The 23,361-nt window shown below is 40.9% G+C and overlaps 1 long non-coding RNA gene across 2 annotated transcripts; it reads right to left on the reverse strand.

The window, feature by feature from the left end:
• Window positions 1-4,266: 4,266 nt before the first annotated feature.
• On the reverse strand, window positions 4,267-8,461 carry LOC124855021. 2 transcript variants are annotated; one of them, XR_007034957.1, is made up of 2 exons: window positions 8,274-8,461; window positions 4,267-5,034 (listed from the first exon to the last, which is right to left on the reverse strand). It is a non-coding gene; the product is annotated as an uncharacterized LOC124855021 (long non-coding RNA). The 2 variants fall into 2 exon arrangements; XR_007034958.1 differs by lacking the exon at window positions 8,274-8,461 and adding an exon at window positions 5,602-6,775.
• Window positions 8,462-23,361: the final 14,900 nt, after the last annotated feature.

The following is a 23,361-nucleotide window of genomic DNA, read 5'->3' on the forward strand; positions in this document are numbered from 1 at the left end:
GCCATATTTGTGACGTAATCAATAAGGTCTCTTTCAGACATGCACTGAACTCCTCATAATCTTCTGAAACTTTTCACAGGGACTGTATAGCCATTTTCAGACATGACCTGCGGGTAAAGTCCGGGGAATTCCGGAGTTTACCCAGAGTTTGCCTTTCGTACATGCACAACGCGGCGGGAGGTCTCTGCACAGATGTGTTTACAACAGCAACAAATTCTTAACTTAATTTTCTTTACAACACACAAAGACACCGTTGTCAGCTCTTATCACCACAAACCCCTGTGACATCACACATGCACCTCCTCCCGAGAAAATACAGGGACTCTGCGGACTTCAGTGCATTTGAAAGCTTATGTGCGCAATTGTCCGAGTTGGAGGCTCTGGACGATCTCCAGAGTTTTTCCTTCCACCCCCCCAGGTAAAAATCCGAAGGGGCCCATCCGGGTATTGTCTGGAGGATCCACTGTGATCAAGTGGGCAAGTTAATGATGTTTCCAACTCGAGACGGACGCAAAACTGAGAAAAACAAAAGGGATCAGGTTAAAAAAAAGGAGCTTTATACGTAGAAGACCCCAAAGAAGATGTCAACTTGGAAAGACAACTCGATTCGAGAGCTTTAGGTGATAAGGGCCAACACTGCAGTTGATGCGCGGCAGAATCAAAACTGCGCCATCCCTCCCCTGAATGCTGCAGAGATGTTCCTGCTGTGAACGTGTCTGAGCAGAGAATCTCCTGCTGCGTTCTTCATACTGAATGTCAAAGGAAAACTCTGGTCAAAGTCAGGGCCCCATTGTTTGTACAATTTCCTGTCTGAAAACAGCTTTATATTGATGAGTCCCATCCGCTGTAGGTACACAGCACTATTCACCTATTCAAAGAGGGTTACATGTCTTTATTAGACATTTCAACACGTCCTTTGGCCCCCCCAGCAACACACCTTTGAGCTATGTGTGTCACATTGTAGTAGGACAACACTTTAAGCTGTATTTTGTTACTATGTGTTCCTCCATACACCAGGTTTCCTCAAAGAGATCACACGTTGTGTCATGTTGTCTTTAAGTGTTTATAGGTTTGACGTGCATTGCCTGGAAGCACAGATGTGCTCAGAATGACGTGAAGTGTTTTTGAGTGCGCAGACTGTTTTCTCAATACGAGTGACTCAGCTGTGGAGCGTCAGCCGCCTTTGAGCAAACATTACCACAGATCCTTGGTGTGGAGGCTGAATACTGGACTCCTCCTCCACCTGGGGTTGTTTATTTGACATCCCACAATGCACCGGGAGATAGAAAAGGGGAGGAGGGGGCTGGAGTTCTTTAGAAGAACAACAGCAGGGATCCTTCAGCCAAATGGACAAGGGTTAACCTGTGGATTATTCTTTCATCAGTCACTGTAATGAGAACAACATAATAAAATAGATAGCTTTCTTCAGGGGCACGTATATAGCAAGCAATTAAATGCGGCTACTTAATTTAACAATTGTTTCTATCCTCTTAACGTCTGGGTGGTAGACGTTAGCTGACAAGATTTTACCGTCTATTTAAAAATCATTAAATCTTCAAGATTTCCCATGGACTCAACTACAATATATATTCAGCTGACATTCTTGGTTTAAATTGAGTTTAAATGAATTTCAACGACAAAACGTTTTATTTAACTCCCCTTAAATACCTAATGATCTGAAACGTTACAAACCATTTATCCTGAGCCGTGACTGAGCAAGGGCGAAGCCACTGAAGTAATCGTGGGCAGCTTGTGAAAACCTCTGAGCACTGTCAAGTTCCGTTTTAACTGTGCGAGACTGAGCCCCCAAAGGAAATGTGGGTATTAATAACTCCTGTTCCTCATGATTATCACCGTGGTGAAAACAAGAGCAGCAACGGCGTCATAGAAATTAGCCCTTCAGGATGATTCATTCTCACACTAATTGGGGAACAAAGCCTGCAAACAAAGTGCCGTTGTCGCCGTTTGAGGAAAGGTGTGAGAACACAAATGTCCAGGGCGCCTGTACGTAAGAATGGGAGCTGCGTCAACCACGTTCTTTTAAGAAGCACTACATTTTCTAGTTAAACACACACAGCAAATATTTAAAGCTACACTAATCAAAACTTACATTATTAATGGTTAAGTGTGTAATGTTACATAGGTTACTAATGATAACACTAATAAAAAAACAAAACGACAAACTCTCTATTTAATTTAGTTTAGCCTCTTCTAGCTCATTGTTTTGGTTTTAGGGCCCACTGGGTCACTCTCACCCCACCGCTTCCATCATTGGGATTGGTCAGCTGAGGCAAAGCTTGGGTAGCTGAGGCAAAGCTTGGGTAGCTGATAGGGTTTGAATTCCTCCCTCAATTCGGGAATGATGCATCTAATCGTGTCTTTCCATCGACTTTGTATGTAATCTGGACGTGCGAACAATTTGCATCACGTTCGGTGTGAACGCCCCATTACACAACATGACAAATAAATTGATTCATTTATTTGTGTATGAAGCGCTCTAGCATGACCCAGGTCTACAGCGATGCTAGCATCTCTGCATGGTCACACTGAAGCATAGCTGTGCTTTGAGCTAAATGCTCACATCAACATGCTAGCATGCGCTCAATGATAATACCAGTATGTTGACAATTAGCTGATATAATGTTGTTAGTTAAGTGTATTAAGATTTGCAAATTAGCACCAAACACAGAGTAAAGTGGATGGAGGCTTAGTTTAGTGTTACACAAGCAGACATCTTTACTAATGGCTCCAGGTGAAAGGTCAAGGGATTAAGTTCCTCCAATACATTATTTCGGACACCATGAATTGTGTACTATATTAAATTGCCATCCAATCCAAAGTTATCTATCACTTTTAACCGCAAATATCCACCTGTTAGAATTTGTCCCCCTGCGAACTTAACTATCTGCAGCAGCTTTCATGGCAATCCATGTAATACTTGCTAATTTCTCGATATTTCACTCTGAACCACAAATGCGAACTGTGATGGTTTATTTCTTTAGGCCATCTCTAAAGAATGTATATTCTAGGGCTCATTATATATCTCCTCTCTTTTGTGCTCTTACCCCCAGGGGGTTGATTGTCCGCCTATAAAATATGAATTAAATTGGCTAATTATTATTCAAATCTGTGGCTGCTTTTCTACACAGCTTGAGACTACCATCACTATACATTTATTTTATGGCTTAGTAATTGCTAATGCTTGTGATTGGCCAGTACAGCATGTGTTTCCTGCAAATTTCATGGCAACATTTTAGTGTTGTGACAGTAGGACACTAAAGCTGCTTTCAGACATGCACTGAACTCCGGAGATCCTCCTACTTTCTCAGCAGGGGCTGTATGTGATGTGATGACATTTGTAACAGATGCAAAAATGAAAAATACAAAAGGAAAGAAATATCTCAGGATGAAAATGTGGTGTCATACATGTAGAGGAAAATCATGTGATCTGCGCAGCGCATTATTAATACGTTACTTCCTGGTTCTGCCAGCTGCACCACCCCTCGCCTGAATGCTCCTGAGGATTTGTTACCGCTGTGAACGAGTTTGGCCGGAGAATCTCCTGCTGTGTTGCTCATGTGTGAAACGAAAACTCTTGAGAAAGTCCGGACCTGGAGGTCATGTCTGAAAATGTCTCAACTATAATTGTTCTGTATTGAATTAAGCCATTTTCAGACATGGCTGTAAAAAGGGCCTTAGGCAGACAGAGACAATGAAATGGACAATCGTATGCAGGCAAGTTTTTGGTGAGTGACCTAAAGGCTGAGAAGCTGAAACCTCATTCAGAGGGGAAATTGGTGAAAGAGCCTTGTTGCTGCTGTGGAGCTGCTGGAACCGAAGAAAGTAAAATTACAATCCAAATATACTGTTGAGGAATATTGCTATTTAGAAACGTTTAAAGTAGTTTTTCATAATAGTTGGACATTTTGGGAAATATTCTTTCTTGCCAAAAGGAAGAAAATTGTCACAACCAGGAAGCAGCAGGTTATATAACATGCTCACTTGTTTTTATATGGTGTCAGCTGTGCAGGTGGCTCTCTGCTGTAGTTTGCATGTCTGTGTGTGTTTGTGTCTCCTCTGGCTGCTCCGATTTCCCCTCACAATCCAAACACATGCTGCACAGAATAAGTCAAGGGAAGGCTGTAAATTTCCCACAGGTGTGAACAGACAAGGTATTTCCCTGCCCGTCACCCAGTGCATGCTCGGATGGCCTCTTTGAAATACAACCCCTGTCCATTAGTTAAAGAAAGAGAAGAGAAAAAGAGGAAACTTTTAGTAATTTTATTTATTTATACGCATCCACATTGTGCACAAAAAAATAAAGCAAAAATAATCAAGCACGGCACCATCGGATCCAACAGCAAGAAGTTAGAAGCCAGAAAGACAAACCATTTACACACTGTCAGTGTTGGCAGTTGCTGCGATAATCTTTGGCAAACATGCACACACTACGTGATCTCAAACTGAGAGCTCTCATTAATATCATAAACATTGATTATTGCGTACTACTGTATAATCCATGCTCTTAAAGCTGTCATTGTTAGTTATAATATAAATGGTCATGTGTTTTGAATCTGCGAGGATAATGATTGATGCGTCCATCAGACCAAAACAACTTAACACCTCATTATGGTTTGAATGAATAAACTGCCGTGGTGCGTGCTTTGGCTGCGGTGTTAGTGATAAACAGTCGCGCCAATAAAAGTCAGTGGATTGAACTTCAAGTCAGGGAGCGTCTCAGGTCGCTTGGCATGTAGCGCCGTGCCGAGGCGTGGATGCTGGGGGCGGGGGGAGGGGAGCTCTGCCACAACTATCTTTCCTCTGCCGGAGCACTCGGTGAAAAGAGGAAGGCGAGGGAACGCAAACAAAAGACGCAGCCCAACGGCTCTGTCACCACACTGCCAGGAAACCGGGTTGGGTATAGACTTGAGGGGGGTGGGGGAGTAAAGGGAGAGAGAGACCACAACCCAGCAGGTGTGCTCCTCCAGCATGTAGTGTGTCAGCATGGCTCAGTGCCGAACACCCCCGGGGCCTCTGCAGCGCGAAAACAGAATTTTCAACAAAGTTACACAGATGTTTATTTATCTCTCACCTTGCTGAGCAGGGATGTTAATTCACTCAACCCTAAGCTTTGGCAGATTCCCTGCATCTCATATCATTCACTCCGGTCTAAAACACCCACTCATATAAATGATCTAAATTTGTCAGCGTGACAAACTATTAAACAGAGGTCACACAACTATCAGCTCACAGGGGAAATTGGTCCAGACTGCTCCTCTGATATGATTTTCAATTCAAGGCTCACTTCATGTTAACAGTCAGTAAAGATGTCAGTTCTAGCCAGAGGACTGAGTGTGTTTGACGACTGCGGGTTAACCAAACATCTTGAGATAACAAACCACTCTTGGTGTTTATCAGATAATAAAGTTACCTGTTTTACATTAATTGACTAAACTAAACCCTTGACAACAAAAAGCTGGACAGGCTTAGCTTTCCTACACATGTATGCACTATTGCTTGCGTGACATCATTTAAACCATTTTAATTTATATAACATACATTCGGGGTCATACAAAATTATAGAACATGTATCACACTAACCTCTCTCATGTGATGGCTCGACCTGCTACTCTTTGGTGAGACGGCCGATGTCAGATGATGATGATGATGATGCTACTTGCAGCTGATTTGAATCAATTCAATGTGGCCTTTTTCATCACTGCAAGCATGTTAAACCTTTCACTATCTCTGAGTTTAAACAATAAGCGGCCAAGTGGGAATGTCACCTTCCAAATTGTAATCAACCACTGGTTGTTATATCAGAATAAAATCCAATAACATAAATATAATCCTAATTTTATAGGAACTATACCGTGCTTGTTTGTATCTGGTTTAATTTTTTAACCAACTGCTACGAATATGTAACAGAAGAAAAGCTAATTAAAATCATTTAACTGCTGTCAAAGTTGCAAAGATTAAACTACTATATAATCTAAACCCTCCCATTAGCTAACTGTAACATGCCTCTGCTATTCTGTTTGAATTCTCGTTGTGTTGTCAGTAAAACAAATGAAACAAAGAACATGTGGCAAACCGAGATAAAAATCTACAAGGAAGTGATAAGGTGTAAAATGTTTCTACACTACATTTTGATCCCTGTACACAGGTGGATAGGGCAATGTGAAAAGGCCATAACAAACATATCACCCTGCATCTAATTATTAAAAAAGTAAAAATGCCATTTATAAGGGTTCTTTTCTATATATATTTTTTCATGAATTTTATTAAACTTACAAACTGATACAAAATAGTAAGGAAAAGGTGAAAATGTTGTAGCCATGTGGCTGGAAGCCAAAGCGTTTTAGGCAGATTCCAGAGTTTTTATACCGGCTATTTTTAAATTGGACTACTTTTACCACAACATACAGTGTTTTACTCCTGGCAGGGTGGAGAGGTCTTTGAAACAACATCAACTTTCTTTTTTTATGTTTAGGGGGGATGATTTATGAGGACTTGGACTCTCTAACCTAGTATTTCTAAAATCCTGGCTACGGCCCTGCAGCAGGTCAAGTTGAACCAACCAAGCAGTCAGTTTATAAGCTCTGATGGATGCTTACAGGGGAGAGTTTGGATAATATGTTTTACTGTTTACCTTCATTTTTTATCTTCCAAATAAGTTTGACTGACCTTTAGGTTAGTTTGCTACCTGTTTTCTCGACTGACCCCTTGGATCCAGTGCTGCTGTTGCCGCCTGATACACAGGTGCCTGTTTTCCCCTTGGACGGCTTCCCTCACTCCCTCCCTCCCTCCCTCCCTTCAGCCGTCAGTCCTCTCCCTCCTCCCCTGTCCACGTGCTCTCGCTCATCTGGAAGGGTATGAGCAGGGCTATTTCAAACACGTGCTCAGTGCCACCCTGCCCCCTCTCAACACCACCTCTCTTCTCTCTCGCCATCAGCCTGTTTCCTTTGTCCTGCCCATCTTGCTCTGTGCTGTGTGATTTAGTCAAGCCTGGGAGACATGTGATCACTCTGCTGGATACCAAGAACTCCAGGCAGCCAATGTTTGTGGAGGAGGAGGAAGAGAAGGAACAAGGAAAACAATCTGACATGACCAGCCGCCTATCAGGACATTCTGTACGATCTGAGAACTTGTAGATTCTGCCACAACACAGTGATTACGCTGAACAGGAATGAGTCTCTAAAATATGCAAGTACAGTATGTGACTTCCTGGACTTTGAGAACTCACAGTTTAGTTTGTATTCAAATCATTAGGTTATTATATGATAAAAGATACGTCCATATAGATGCACACAGGAAACATGTAGAGTAATGGTATTATGAAGCCACATGTGCATAGTTTGACCCTGGTTTAATACATTTTATAAGGGTTTAAGTCACGATGGCACAGCTTTGTTGCTCCAGCACTTTGGTCCAAACAAAAATATCTTAGTAACTATTGGATATATTGCTATAACATGTGCGTTCATGAGGATGAGTACCAATGACTTTGGGGACCCCTTGACGTTTGACTCTAGCACCACAATATCAAAAATAAAAATTATCCAACGAAATATCTCAACATCATCAGCATAGTGCAAGGATGTTCAAAAGATGAATATATAAAACACAGAAATATCTGTTTTTTTGGGATATAGACTGAAGTTAAAACATAAGGTGAGACATTAACTATCACTCCCAAGGTGCAAGCTTAAAATATAAAGATAACACTGATAATCCAAACTGTGTCTTAAATAAATTAACTTCAAGTGTTGTTCAGATAATGATATTTGCACAAAGAGCAAAGAATATCTACATTTTGCAATGTTGTGAATAACCACCATAAATACATTTAAATGTGAGAAACAACACAACTACTTATTCACAAATGTAAAAAATACCTTGGTTCATACGTTCATACGCCATTATATTCTCTTTTTAAATGAAACTAACCAGGTGAAGTTAAGGTTGATTCAGCTGGGTATATTCACACCTAACAGCTGTCCTACATAAAAACAGTCTTCTATTGAGGCACTGAGGGGCTAAAAGTGTCTTGCTTGGGGCCATGTGTTACTCACTCTGTTTCCGACAAACCTCTTCCCATAATGTGTAGTTGAACACGTAATAACCTGCTCACACTTACTGCTTCACTCAGTAAGTGAAGCAGAGGAAGATTAGATCAGTCCTCCCCTCAAAAACACAATGCAATGCATGAAGTCTTCACAGTGTCCAGGGACTTTCCTTTAAATCTAAGCAACTGGCTGCTTGTTATTCACCTTATCATGACTCTTCCTCTCCACAGCGGCTCAATAGCACGTCACGGGCCTCGGGGGCCGGTTGTTATCCTGGCTAAGAGCAGCCAGGCCAAACACAAGTTTCCTAACATGACCGAAAGTGAAGAGAGCACAAACAAAATAACAGGGCGGAGAAACAGCATTCCAAGAGTGCTAAGAATAGCAAACTGGACCCTGTGCTCCCTGCGCTAAGTTCACAACTAGTCTTAGGCAACAAGCAGCGCGAGGCTGAGCACGCTGCCAAAACTTTGCCAGGTCGATATGAGAGCTCATTTAAAGATACATACAACATTTAGAGGCCAGTCTGAATGATAACGTCACAGTAATGGCTCATTAAAGACAAAGAAATGTTTATAACCATTTCAATAATGTTATTGACTGACATGCGACAATCTACAATTAAAAAGGTTTTTCTAGCAGTTATCGCGTGGCCATTTTGAAACCTTGGACAGGTGCTAGAGATGGGCCTTAACAAACCCTTGGTGTCTTCAGGCAGTGCCATTATGACTAAGCAATTAAGATCAGATCATTAACATTTTAAAATGTCAGACTTAGACACTTGTCTTGGGCAGTTAAGAGTCAGCTCATACAGTTTGGTTCATTTTGCCCGATGAGTTGATCGAACAACCAGACCACCTCTTCAAAAGGAGGGTCTCAGTCCCATGTCTAATCACTGTGAGCAGGAACCGGCCCAGAACTGAAACATAGCAGTTTATTATTTTCAGAACAAAATTAACAGAATCTAACTACAAGTGTGTTCAAGTCAATCAGAAATGTTCCCATCCAAGCGGACTGCAATGTGGTGAATTTGTGGTCTAAACACATATTGATCATTCAATTCATCTAAGTGGTTTAAGCTTGAATGTAAAAGCCAAAACCACGAATAAATCAAGCCACTGTGTGTGAACTATTCGCAGAGCCATTTAAGCCATCTATAATCCAGTTGTACATATTCTACATTAGACAAATGATAAGATCAGTGCTAATTTCTCCTGTATCTGTAGCTGAGGTTTTCATTCTTTTGGCTAAAATAAGATTACATGAAATAATTTGTTTATCCCTACGAGGAATATGTAGCATTTTTCTAATCCTTTCAAAAAATATCAATTCACACAATTGAACAGCCTCCAATCTTGTAGTGAAAGAACAATAACTTCACATTAATATCTGATTCAGACCAGCACAGGGAGAGTTGGTGTGTACTCTCAAAGCTTTTCATTTATCTGAACCGTTTTACTAATGTAACCAAACCTACTGTTCATCTTAAAATAAACAAGACAAAACAAGAGCAGAGCAGCAGGCTCCTTAAGAAAGCATTTGTTCGGAGGGGACTAAAACTGCTGAAACTGTGTTTGTAATGTAATCCTGTGTAATGCTATGGTTCTGCAGGAACATTAAGACACCACAGTTGTCTGAACACTGACAACAGGAGGTTAACCTGTGACAGCAGCAGCCATGAAGGGGTCAGACACGGGCTTAACCAACTTTTGTGAGACATGTGTCATACATTGTGTGCGTCTCCCATGACAAATACATCATCTCCCTGTCTGCAAGTGTGTGTTCATTTCACATTATCTGAGACTCTGTTGAACACAAGTTTTTTCTGCAGAGGGGAACAGGCAGCAGTGACTCATAGCACATTAACACAAGTCAGTATGAACAGACAGTCTGTGGCTGTGTACAAACAGGCACATTATGTTACTCACTACACTGCAAAAACACATCCAGTCGAGCGAGTCATTCATGCTTTATTTACTCGTAACTTTTAAAGTGAAGACTTTAGTTGAGTCTATTCTTTCCAATGGACTTGCTGCATTTGCTGGATTTGATGGCAACTTTGACCTGAACATTTTTGCAGCTGACCAGCCACAAGCTGTACAAAGACATAAAACAGGTGCAAAGACAGAAGGGGGTGCAATTACTATTGATGAGCAAGGTGCAATAATGTCACACATGTACAACTTTATTGAAAAAAGCTGTTGTAGAAGTAGTTGTGTGCTTGTGCCTTGGCAGCGCTGACAGAGAGCTTGAAGAGTCCTACATGGAGGACGATACTGTAGCATATTAGCCCCATGCACTTTAGCTCAACCTCTAGCATGGCACTGGTTGTTTTTTAAAAGAGCCTTGTTTTGCAGACACAGGACACTGTGAAGAAATCAATCGTAAATGTGAACTCATTGACATTTGCTAAGCTAACGAGCTAGCGGCAGTAGAGTATTTCCCTCTTCAGTGAATTTTTTATTTAAGGAATGCTGCACACTGTTACTAAACATGCCAGAGGATGGCTGAGACAAAATAGAGAGAAGCTCCAGGAACAATATTGACTGACGAGCACCATTTGGTTGCGAGTGTAGTTACTACATCACAAGGCTTTTAGAAACAAATTCGTCACAAGACAGATTATTTTTATTTATTACTTTCTGGTGTGACTTTACAGATCTGATATTTGAACCACAAATGATGAGTGTAAAATCTAATCCATAGTAGAAAATTGAATATGGACAGTATGATATGGCCCCTTATCATTCATTTCACTATGCCAGCATCAGAATCTAAGGATGGAAAGACACAATTAGTTGGTATGTGGGTTGATGACGTCTCAAATCAGTCAAAACCTGTAGCTACATTTAACCAATGTTTTTTCATACATTCTGTTTTTAACAGGAGATTAACATGGGCAAATGTGACAAAAAGCTAATATAATATGTTTTATTCTTATACCTCCCTGTGCTCAAGGTGTTTCTTTGGTCAGACGCTTTACAGATAGATTGCCTTTATTCAGCCTTCCTGTTCTGTATAAAATGTACAAACATGGGAATGGGACATTGTTGTTCTGGCAATAAGCGGGCACTAGAGGTATAGCCACTGAGCCACATCAATCTCATTAAACACTCTTTGGAATTGTTCAACATGACAAGTTCAATAACACATAAACACTTAGGTTTCTGAGGTGATTTCTGCAACAGTCTGGTGCTGTTTGCAGGAAGTTTAACCAGAGGCTCAGACGATCATTGTTGTGGCTTGACAGGGACAACACCACTCCTGCTAGACACGGAAGTGAAAGCTGATTCATTATATGAGATACCTGTGGCCTTCAGACAGCTGTAAATATCAACCCACATTTCACAACAGAGAGCTGTACTTGATCAACGCTCTCAAATGTTCTCTGAACTGGAGATTTTTCAATAGCTTTTTAACAGCTAGTTACCGTTTAGCTAGCAAGCTCGGTTGATTCACATGATAGTGTGATATAAAGTAATTTTGCAACAAAATATAATCACAAAAAGCGTGCATTGTTCAAAAATACCAGCAAGATTTAGATTTTTACTCTTGTTCACAGGGAATTCAATTGGTTATAGAATTTGTTTTTAAATATTCCCACAACTTCAAACTAATAGCACAATGTCAAAAATATTCGGAGGATACAACCATTTGAAAAGCTTGCACCTGCCCATGAGTTAAAACAAAGGATAGTGTGGGTGACAGGGACCTGTAGAGTTGGGTGAAATACAACAGTACTAATAATGACAATAAACCCTAGCCGCCTGAGGGTGGGGGTTGCTGTGGCACCCTCAGAAACTCTGATTCACGGCTCTGGCTCAGAGCGACGTCTTGGTGTGGAATCTCTCAAGACCAGAGCCTCATATGCATCAATCAGCAGTGACTGGTGAAAACTTTCCTTGATTTTTCACACCTCGTAACACACATTGCAGTGGACACACTGAATGTTAATCAGTCTAATTTCTTTCTTTTAACTGAAAGATTTACTCTTGGAGGTAGACGGTGCCTCCCTAGTGACCGGCCTTTCCTTTCATCCCACTTCTTGGCAGTCGCAGCAAAACCTGCCCTGTCTCACGTCTCACACATTGTTAGATGTCGAAAGCCAGTGACAAACCAAACTGCATAAACACATGACTATGAAAGAGCCTGACGAATCCGAAAGGAGAAATGATATTTCTATTCCGATTATGAATGACACTTCTGGTATGCATGACGAATAATCATATTTACAACCTGCAAGGTGTGTTTTGCTACCTGAGATCAATTCCTGTTGTTCACTTTGACACCTTTCTCACACAAACACATACGTTTGACATACTTGTGTGTTTAGCTCTTGCAAATGTTTCTCCAATTGGCACCATCACAAGTCAACAGTGGTGGGTGTAAGGGTGCAACTCACATTTGTTAATCTGCCCCGAGGCTGAAAAGAAAGCTAACAGGTTTACTTAAATGCAAGTAAATATACAAGGTGTCCTGTTTTATCTTGATAATCCAACTTGCTCTGGATCGTCTCCAACAGAACTGTGTTCCACAAAGGAAACTCCTCTTTTTCTCTTTCAAAGGAACTATCTCTAAATAAGGACAAATTTAACCAGAACTTCCTGCATGTGTGGGCATCTCTGAAGGCATGTGGGGGAGAAACGTTTTTTTTCAACTTTGAATGGCAGAATATGGCAAAACAAATATAAGCTTAAAAGTGTTTAAGAAATTCGAGATGAGATGAGAGTTTTGCAACATTTGTATCCTCAGTGTCTGATGAAATAACTGAAAATCGAGATTTCTCAGTGTCTAACTCTGAAACGGGAAGTTATCTGGAAGAGAAACCACGATTGCACCAGTTTCCTGTTGCAGCTTTGTGAACAGTTGTATTGTGTAGTTTATGTTAGCTGCACACTCTCTGTGTTTAACTGCAGCTTCAGTGTGTAGAGGATAATGAGCAAAGAGTTAACTGGATCAGACCTGATCTTAGCAGGCAGGAATTGTAAATGTTGCCTAATGGGGGTTAGAGGGGTTGGGGAGTGGGGAGGGGTGTTGTTGGCCAAATGGAACCGCTGGAGCACAGCACAGCTCACACCAAGAGACCCAGGAATTTGAGAGCTGCCTCTCCCTCCTCCCCCTCCCACGCAAACACCGACATTAGTGCAGAAACAGCACCTCGAGCTCACATGCATGAGCGGACGTGCACACACATAAACACCGACTAATAAAACAACATATGCTCCTGTTTCTACAACCTGGAGCAGCAGGTGGGACGCCCCTCCCTCCTGGGTTGTATAGGAGGAGGGAAAAGAAAGAGGAGAGGAGGCCCCTGCTATTGTCGAACAAAAAACGGGAGTGAACTGAACTGTCATTAGACAGGATCACACTGTGCAGTTTGTCCACTGCTTACATGATGGGTATAATGCAGTTTAATCCTTTATACAGTATATAAGCTGCAGACCTGACTGGTTTCAATGCATTTTAAATCTGGTTATATTTATATAGTCATTTAGTTAGTTGCATGTATTGTTTTATCACGTTGTGGATGAGATTTATTCAATGGTAGTTAAACATGATTTTTAATGATTTTCTAAAAAGTGCACATTTAAAAATACTTAACTTCTTAAAATATTTGTTGGGTATAATTTTCAGCCATGCTAGTAGCACACCTCTATAAGAAGTGCTGATAAGAGGCCAGGAGAAGCTAAGCCTCCACAAAATGATCACGGAACTATGCTGAGGCTTTTTGGGAGTTACTTGGCTCGCTGACTGTTATTTGGATGCAACAGCTATTATTTTGGTGAGAGAGAGAGAGAGGAAGTAAGAGAGACAACTGAGAGACCAAGTGGGAGAGACAGAGGCCTCTAGTTACTGATTATAAGGACCAACGCAAGTAAGAGCACCGGCCTGTTCCCTGAATTAGTTTAGCCTGTTTGTGGCAGGCGGCCAGTGCCGAGCGCAGCACGTACGGTGCACAGGTGTGAGGAGAAGAGCAAACAGGTGTGGGGGTCAATGAGTTAATGTCATTCTGCTGGCATGTCAGTGACTTCATCAACATCAACAAATGATATACCATATCATTATACAGTATACTCACCACTATGACGATGGAGAGGTAGGTGAGGTGTAAACAAGTGACCCCTTCTTCAGACTTAATAAAACAACCGAAAAAAAACATGACATGCCTCCATACTGCTTGTGTGGTGTCATCCAAGTGTCCTCAAGCCCGACATTCATATTCGACTCGAAACAGCGTCATTTACATTGTGTTTTGAGGATAAAAGTCCACTACTGGAAGAAGCGATGCTAGCGGACGTAGCGATGCGAAAGTGCACCCTGTGCGTGCCCTGGTCGAGAGTGTGTCCGTGAGAACTTGAACGTGCCTCCGAGGAGGATATCACAGGACATTTAGGCTTAAAACTTGGTGTAAATGATGCCGACACCACACAAGCAGTATGGAGGCATTTTATATTTTTTTACATCTGAATTTGTATTGGATTACTTGATTAATTACAGTTTATTTGGCTGCAACACTGTTTACCCTTGAGACTCCAAAAGTGTTTTGTGGACTCAAACACACACCCACCCCTCCATTGGCATAGTGGTGAGTGGATAATAAGTGAATTCACATTTTTTGGTGAACTATCCCTTAAATGTGGTTAAAGCAGTAATCCGCATCAATTCAAAAAATTATAGGATTGACTTTCACACTGTCTGTCCTCAGCTGATTTGTACTGTGTGAAAGGTTTCTTCTTCTGATCATTAAACCCCTGCAGCCTTATGAAGACACTGGAATGAATCTGCAGCCTAAACATTTCAGCTTGGTCTGTCAGAACAATATTCAATATTCTATTTAGGAAACTAAAGGCCCTATTTTACAAGTCTCGGACTCATACAGTTGTCAGTTTCTCATTAAGCTCCAAATTTGCTTGTGCCCATCTGAGCCCCCATCAGCATATTGGTCTTAAAATGAGGTGTGGTCAGGCACATTGTTATCTTGAGGCAGCAGATAGTAATATAACAAGGTGGCTACACAACACATACACTCTGCCCTTTACACACACACATGATCTGCTCGGGTGCAAAGTGAAACCATTTCCTCTGCAGACAAATGTTCTCTCTTGCTATCGGGCAAACGGATTTGTTGCATGTTACCACCAAAATACACTCGTGATTAATAAAGAAAGTAAGTATAGCCATGTTGAACTATGCACCTTGTGCTGCAACCTTGTTTTTCACTGTTAAACAAGCAAAAGTGGATTTGCACTTGCTCTTAATATGGTCTTTGAACCATGCTCTCAGATTGTTGGAATAGAGCCTGTCAGGGAACGAGCAGGTAGACTAGACAGACAAAGGTGGATTTGAAAAATAAATTTAAGTAATTTTGACAATCATTTGGGGCCCATAAAAAAGGTCAACCTTACAGAGCTAAAGCACCTACTGAAAAAACCTGAGCAGCACAAACTGAGACACACGAGGGAAACAACAGGTGACTTGGTCTGACTGCGTCTGTCTTGATCCGCCGACGTGATCGGCTGAAGGGATGGATTAAAAAAATACAGACATCAAGTTGGACACTTTCTACTTCTCTGAGTATCAGTGAGACGAGAACAATGATCGATTTCGCAGCGCTTGCTTTTTCCGTTGCAGATTAAATGGATGTTTAGGAAATTGCTGTGTTTTTGAACAAAGAATACAACAAACAATGAAGTTGACTGAGAAGTTTTTCCTCTGTATTAAAAAAAATTATAACAAACAGATACACTGCCAGTGGTTATATAGCTTCATACAATCATATACTGTGTATATATACTGTGTATATATACTGTGTATATATATATATACACATATATACATACATATTACCTTTTTTTTAGATACAAAAAGAGGGGTTTGGCTTTTAACACCTTACATTTATGGATATACATAGCAGAAAATGCATGTGAATTCTTAGAATAAAAACATAAGACACGTGTCAGTAAAGCCTTCGGCCAATCAGAGCGGAGTTGTGTTGCCCCAAGGTGCTGCAGCTGGAGGAGAGCAACTGTGCGATCTGACAGCAGCTGGCTCACTCCCACGATGTCTCAAAGTCACGTGACCTGGTGACGTTTTGCGGCGCTGGATGAAGTCGGAAAGGCTGTCTGCTGATGGCCAGCCAGATAACTCCAGCAGCAACCCCCAGGAAATGCTAACTCAAAGAAACCTAATCCCACAAAATTGAATAAATTAATGAAACAAATGAAAATAAGCTAACTAAATGTGTGCACTCCAAATAGCTAATCTACTGGCAAAATCGGCCGATAAAGCTTGAGTATATTATATGAAACCAAAATCCATGTGTCCAGTTGCTTATCTATTACGTGTGTATGTGCTGAAAGAAACCTTGACTACATAAATTAGACAGATGAAAAAAGGTTACCACCATGTTCCTGAGGTTCAGTGTATGGATACTGGTGGAGCCATCACAGAGGCATAGCTATGGGCACCCTGATGATTTTATGCAATGATCAGTCTCAAAGACGTCAATGATTTCTAAACGCATCATAGAGGTCATTTGATTCTGTGACATTTACAGTCGCTCTACCTACGTTCACAAGCCAACAGAATGTCTGCTAGAGGGCTGTGCTGATTGGCCAAATTATGTCACGTGTCTTTTGTAGCGTTTCTTTCATGTGAGACAAACGTGAAAAAAGATCAACATGAGCTGTAAGCATGGCAGATGAGAAGCAGGGGACAAAACAGGACTCAACTCCATTAGTGTGGCACTAATTCAGCTCTGCACAGTCATTATTCAACCACCCTTAAAGGAAGCATCCAAAGGAAGCAGTGTTTCCTTGAAATTGGTACAACTGCACTCATCTGTATCTCACCAGGTCCAAAAGCCTTTACCTGATCACTGACTAATGCATCAGAGCAGTTTCTAAAAATTATGATAAACGCCGCCACAACTACACTGCTAAAAAAAATGCAGGGAACACACATCAGATCTTGATGAACAAATTATTCAAGTTGAAAATCTTGGGTTGGGTTGATGCTCTTCTCCTGTCCAGCTCTCCTCGTTGAGCCCGTCGTCCTTCTTGTTGCCCGCTGAATACAACTTTGTGACTTTATTGAAAACTGTGTATTGTAATTAATGTGATGTTGTGTTTTGAATGGTAGAGATAGAGATAAAGAGAATAGAAGACTTCTATAGGCTGGTTTGGAATGTGGATATTCTCAACTGTACATTTTAAAATTGGCAGGGAGGATGGAAATTCAGATTGTGTATCATGACTGAGTGAAAGAGTTTAAGGATTTTTTGGGGAGAATAACCCCTGCTCCCATATCTTGTGCATCATGAAACCTCTTTCAAACTTTTCAGTTTTTCGACAGTCCATGTTTTACTCTTGCCTCACAATGCTTGTGCTGTTGCATCACATTTTGTGATATGATATGACAACAACACGAAATAGAGCAGAAGTGAGACTGAAGAAGCATCTGAGCAATGCAGTCATATCAAAATATTAATCTAAGCAATTTTTTTTTACATGATTTACTTCTTTATTAGGTTTCTAGGTTGTGTGTTTACACTCTGCTGCTTTGCAACATCGCCACACCAAGTCAACACACCAATTAGTGCTGAGCAGTTAGTAACATTTTTGCCATTCAATGTGATTTTTCGCTGCTGGGTTGTCAAAAGAGTGAAATAAAATATTTCCTCACAGATGCATTTCATTCATATAAAAATGGAAATCTTCTTATTTATAACAAATGTCAAAAAACCGACACACTTTACTGTACCTAAGAGACAATTTATTCCAATGACCTTTTTACAAATCTATTTCACAGTATTCTGTCTCTGGATGAGGGCAAGTGGCAGAGCGGGAGCTGCACCTCGAGCAGTCGACTGTTGTGATTACCTCATGTGCGCTTCTGCCCTTCTCCTGGCAATAATTACCTTTTGTGAAAAACTGCATTAATCACGTTGTGACAATACATAAAGCCCTTATTGGAACAAGCGTACACATACGAGACAGTCGGCGTGAATGGGCATGGGTGGGGGGGATGGGTAAGTGGGGGTGCAGCGGGGGTGGGAACAACAGGAAACAAGAAGCAGTGAGTAATATGAAACCTGGATGTATACGGTTCGAGGGGGTGGGGGCGGGCGGTAGACAAGAAAGAGAGCAGGCTTGATAAAAAGAAACAAACATGCAGAGAGAAAGAGAAAGAGTGCTGTTGGTGCCTTTGTTCGAGCTGCTGCACATAAACAAATTACATCTAATCCGTCCTCCTGCCTTTGCATAGAAGCTGTGGTCATTACACAGTCTAAGGTACAATAATATGAACTCAATAGCACTTGTTGGCTAAAGGCTGAGGGGGATTAATAAATTGTACCACTGAGTCATGATATAGTCTAGATGGAGCATATGATCAATAACCAAGAGTAGCACTTTCATTGGTTAAATGTCAGAAGACGTTTCCTGTCTCACTCAGACCAGCACGTAACTCTGAGACAAGCACACGAGGTCAAACAAGCAGAGCAGCCTGATGGGTCATCGCTTTATAAAGCAGCCATGTCCAACAGCACTTGACAGCGTTCAACAAAGTGGTGCACAGGTGAATAATCTGCTTTCCTATGATATCTAGGCTACAGTTAGCTTAGCATTAAATCTCACAACAGGGGAAAATAGTTACCTGGTTGTGTGCAAAGTCAAAATCTGCCTAGCAGCCCCTTTGTGTAGTTTGTAAGACTGAAGTGTAATAATGTCAAGTCATGGTTTCACATGAGATTAGGAGTTAACATCTGTAATGCTCACAAGTATACACATCTCACTAAGATCATTAAAACACAGTGTTAGTCTAAAGATAGGGTTGGTAATCCTGGAAAAGCGCACGAGCTGGCTAAACTTTGAAAGCTACGGCCGACAACTACTAGAAGCCTATTTATCTGTGACTCACTCACTAACTTCTGGCTATTGCCTCTTCTTCAGTGGTGTTAGCCTCGGGTGACTTTATTTATGGATGGCTATCGGGACTTGAAGACAATTTGGACAAATATAGTAAAAAGCATTTCAGAAACATTAGTAGACAAAATGGTTAAGCACAATGTGAGGTTTTCAGGGGGGTTGAACTACTACTGGCTTTGTAATCACTGCGATGACATGAGAGTGGCAACAGTCTACCCATTTATCTCCATGAAATTAAACCAAGCAAATACAGGTATTTTCTGAACTACGAATAGTTCTCCACTTCAAGGGGTTTGACAATAAGAACCCAAACATCAGTCCGGTGATCAAGATAGCAATGCTATAAATGTTAATACTCTTCAGTCAACCAGTAACCACTGTTCCTTCTGTGTGTTTTAACAGCTGTTGCTCCTGCTCTCATGTAAGGCAGGCCCTGTTAATGTCTTTGTATTTTTCACTGCTTTTGTAGTTGTTTGTATTTTCAATGCTTTTATTCTTAACGTCTGCGCTTTTATTGAGTGCCCAGGTACTGCAGATAAAAATTTGCCACTCTGACTAACTCTGGCATATTTTCAGAAACGTTATTAAAATCCACTGTCCCTGTCAAATAGAGTAATGAATTAAAGTAGGGGTTGAGGCTGAAGCACAAACATCATCTCATGCTGAGCCAAGAAAACATGGTGTGAAGTAATTGAATTAACCAGATAATATTGTTTTAAAAGGCTAGAACTCAGTCCTCGTCATCTTGTTTTTTTACAGTTGATAATATTCTCTGATTTAAAAAGATATATCACTCGATTTGGTTTGAGACATTCAAGTTCTAGGAATAATCATTTACAGATGATATGGTAAATTAAATCCAAACCCTTCCCTCCTTCCCCAGTAAGCAATGTGTACAGCCCTAACATGCAAGAAAACAATGCATTTCTAATTAGAACATTTTATACTGGAGCAGAATCTGGTCTCAGCCCCTGATGATTAACGCTCCATCCAAAGCTCCTGCCTTGAACTAGCATATATACTGCTGGATACTTTCATCTATAAAAATGCATGATATTGCATAATCTGATCACATTGTCTATGTCAACTGCTAATCTTAACTGGAACTACAATCCACAATGTTAAATATGTTAGTGGAGTAAAGTTAAATTTCACCACTGAAAGTCTGAGCCTTGTGAAATCATCAAGTTCAACTGTGTTTGGCAGAGTAAACAACCAAAGCCTGACTCAAGCAATGTACTCATCAAAACAACAGCTGAGAACAACAGCTCCTTATAAATAAATGGAGGAGATTGTGGCTGTGGCTCAAAACACACATGAGGAGAAAAAAAAAAAACAATGGTCAAGTGGATCAAGCATAAGAGGGAGGCTGGAAGTCTGGCTGACTTTAGGGGCCCAAAAATAGGACACATTCCTCTGCAGTGGAGGGTGTGTGTATGTCAACAGGAATACATACCAAGCTCCTGCTGTGGGGCCTGACTCTGTCCACACAGGGAGGGAGGGCAGGACAAAAGGACTGGCTGCCTTGTGCTCGCTCTGAAGCTCCATGAAGATGGTTAGATTGCAATCATGCTGCAAGGAACAAGGAATCGTGTCTTTAACATACGATCGTGTTTATAAGAGATAAGACATTTCCCTCCCCCATAGTTTTAACCAATGCAAGTTGCATCAAATAAATAATTTGTAAATTACAGGCAAACATTGACCTGACACCCCCGATGTCCATTTAGCGCCAGCTAAATTGCAGCAGGCAAATTGGGATTTCACAGGATAAATTTACAATAAATGTCACATTTCATTTTCCAATATTCTCTTTAAAGTTTTAGATAGATTGAAGACATGTAGGCATACATTAAGGGGAGAGTACTTTTTTGCACAACATTGTCACAGTTTAAAAACCTTTTCAAAACCTGGTGTCTACATTGTAGTTGTAGTTTCGTTGCTCACTCTAGTTCAAAACCTGCTAGTAAATAGACCCACTGATCTACCTACTTAACCAAATCGCTTACCAACTGCAGATCAGCCTGTTGGCACTGTCAGCATAATAGCTAGCTTGCTAAGTGTGTCTATCTAACAAACAAGGCCAGCCAATTTACAACACACCATGTGTATGTATTATGCATTGCATATTCATGTATTTGTTCCTTTTATCTTTGAACCATTTTATGCTGTCATATGCGTATGGGGGGGGTGCAGGAGGAGGGCCGATTCTGCCAACAAAGAAGAATTTATTGAAAATAAATAAAACAAATGAGGAGCTGGCACAGAACTAAATAAACAGGCGGAACAACCAAGCAGGCAGCAACAAAGCAGATGACTCGACAAAGCAGACGACTCGACAAAGACTGAACTGAGGAGTCGACTTTAGATACAAATTGAATTAACATCAAACTAGAAACAGGTGACCCAGGACAAGCAGGGGAAACCTATAGGGGCGGGGCAAACAATTAAAACTGGAGGAGAAATACAGGAAGTAACTGAACTGAGACACACGAGGAAGATCAGAACTACAAAATAAAACAGTTGTTGGAAATTGATTGTAGTTTTTAGTCACGGCTGCATGTACAAGTACGCAGCATCTGGTTGGTGATGCTTCCCAGTTAGCTCGCTCGCTTCCTCTCTCGCTTTTGCGAGTTTCTGTCGCAGCCGATTATTCTAAATATCAAACATGTTTGATATTTACATGTTTCAAATTTACGATTCGAGATCGGGGAGGCTTTGACTCAATCGTTAGCATTAAGATTATTTTGTAAACCCCCCCACACTTCAGGATTATTTGGGCAGATAATCAGCACAGAGTGACCTCCAGTTGGAAACACCCCCACGAAGGGGAAGATGGGGTCTAAAATCGGCCCGATTATCCTCTAGTGTGCAGCAGCCTTAACTGAAAACAGATAACCATGACAGATGCTGTGGGAAAACAGTGATGGTAAAAACGACCCTTTTCGATGCTATTTTCATTTTGCAAGGCTACAAAGTGAGAAAAAATATTCCATGTATGTAAATTGACATTAAGTTATATTTTCATCTTGTTTGTTTCCCTTACTAAAATCATGCTGTGGAACATTTAGGGTCAAGGACCAACTGGGTCTTCATCCTTTAGCCAGGATGAAAACCACATTTATTCACAGTGTTACATGCAATAATGATATAAGACATTGTTCAAGTGATCCAAATTATTTAAAATAAGTTCAACACTTTAAGTTATCTCATGGAGGACCTTAAGAATGACATTTAAGGGCATGTGCTCTAATCTGCAGTGAGATACAGTAACTGTGTCAGCTGCTCAGCCAGTCTTTGTTACATAAGGTTTCCCATAACACCGTTCCTGACCTGCATACATTTATGATTATCTTCATACTACAGCATCGGTTGGTTACAACATACGGTAAAGCTTCAGTACTCAATGTTTTCTGTGCCCTCTATTCCATTTACAGCAGCAGCTTTAGAAAGCAAGTCTGATCATTTTTACCATAACAATTAAATGACATGTCAGATGTTGTTAGCTGCCCACAAATATATAATAATCATAATAATAATAATAATAATAATAATAATAAATCGTGGGATATTCATTTCTGGATGGTTGGAGGAAGCGAAGAAACGTCGTCCATCTTTATATACAGTCTATGGAACTTAAATGAGTGCTTTAAGATGCCCAAACATTAACATTAAAATCTCTTATCTTGCTTCACTTGCCACTAGTGGATATTTTGTTGGGGGAAATGTAGCAATACTTTTTTCAGTAATTGTTTCCACATATACAGTAGAACATATTGCACATTTTATTACTATAATGATGTTTTAGCTGCGCTCGTAACTCTATTCTCTGTTGTTCCAACATGCTTTAGAGTAGGTTACCAATAAAATGTATGTCGTTGCAAATTATACATACTTTTGGAGAAAGGGTTGACATATGACTCAGATTTTTTAAACCATCTGCTGTTGCACAAATGACAGAATGATGCCCGGATAGCATACGGATGTGGGCCCCTTCAGGTAATGATGCAGCTCCTCTGGCCTTCTTGTAGTCCAGACCAAATGGATGTGGACCTAAAGTTGTCCACTTATAAAATAGCAAATGGGGCAAAAATATCACTAAACAAATTGAGGGCCTTTTTTGGTGAACATGGGAAAGGTCTAATCTAGATGTGAACCTAAAGTGGCCCATGTGGTAAATGGTGAAAATGGCCCAAATAGCACAAAACTAATTCCAGCCACCTTTGGTTGACATGTGGTATTGCCATGGCTTTCTTGTGGCCCACATCCGGCAGATAGGAGTGGAGCGCCCAAGCGCCATAATTCCATGCGGCATGAGGGGCCGTGTGGCAGTGTGGGGGCAAATCTGGGCCAACACAATTCCG

The sequence above is a fragment of the Hippoglossus stenolepis genome, chromosome 17 (assembly GCF_022539355.2).
Source record: "Hippoglossus stenolepis isolate QCI-W04-F060 chromosome 17, HSTE1.2, whole genome shotgun sequence".
Lineage (NCBI taxonomy): Eukaryota > Metazoa > Chordata > Actinopteri > Pleuronectiformes > Pleuronectidae > Hippoglossus > Hippoglossus stenolepis.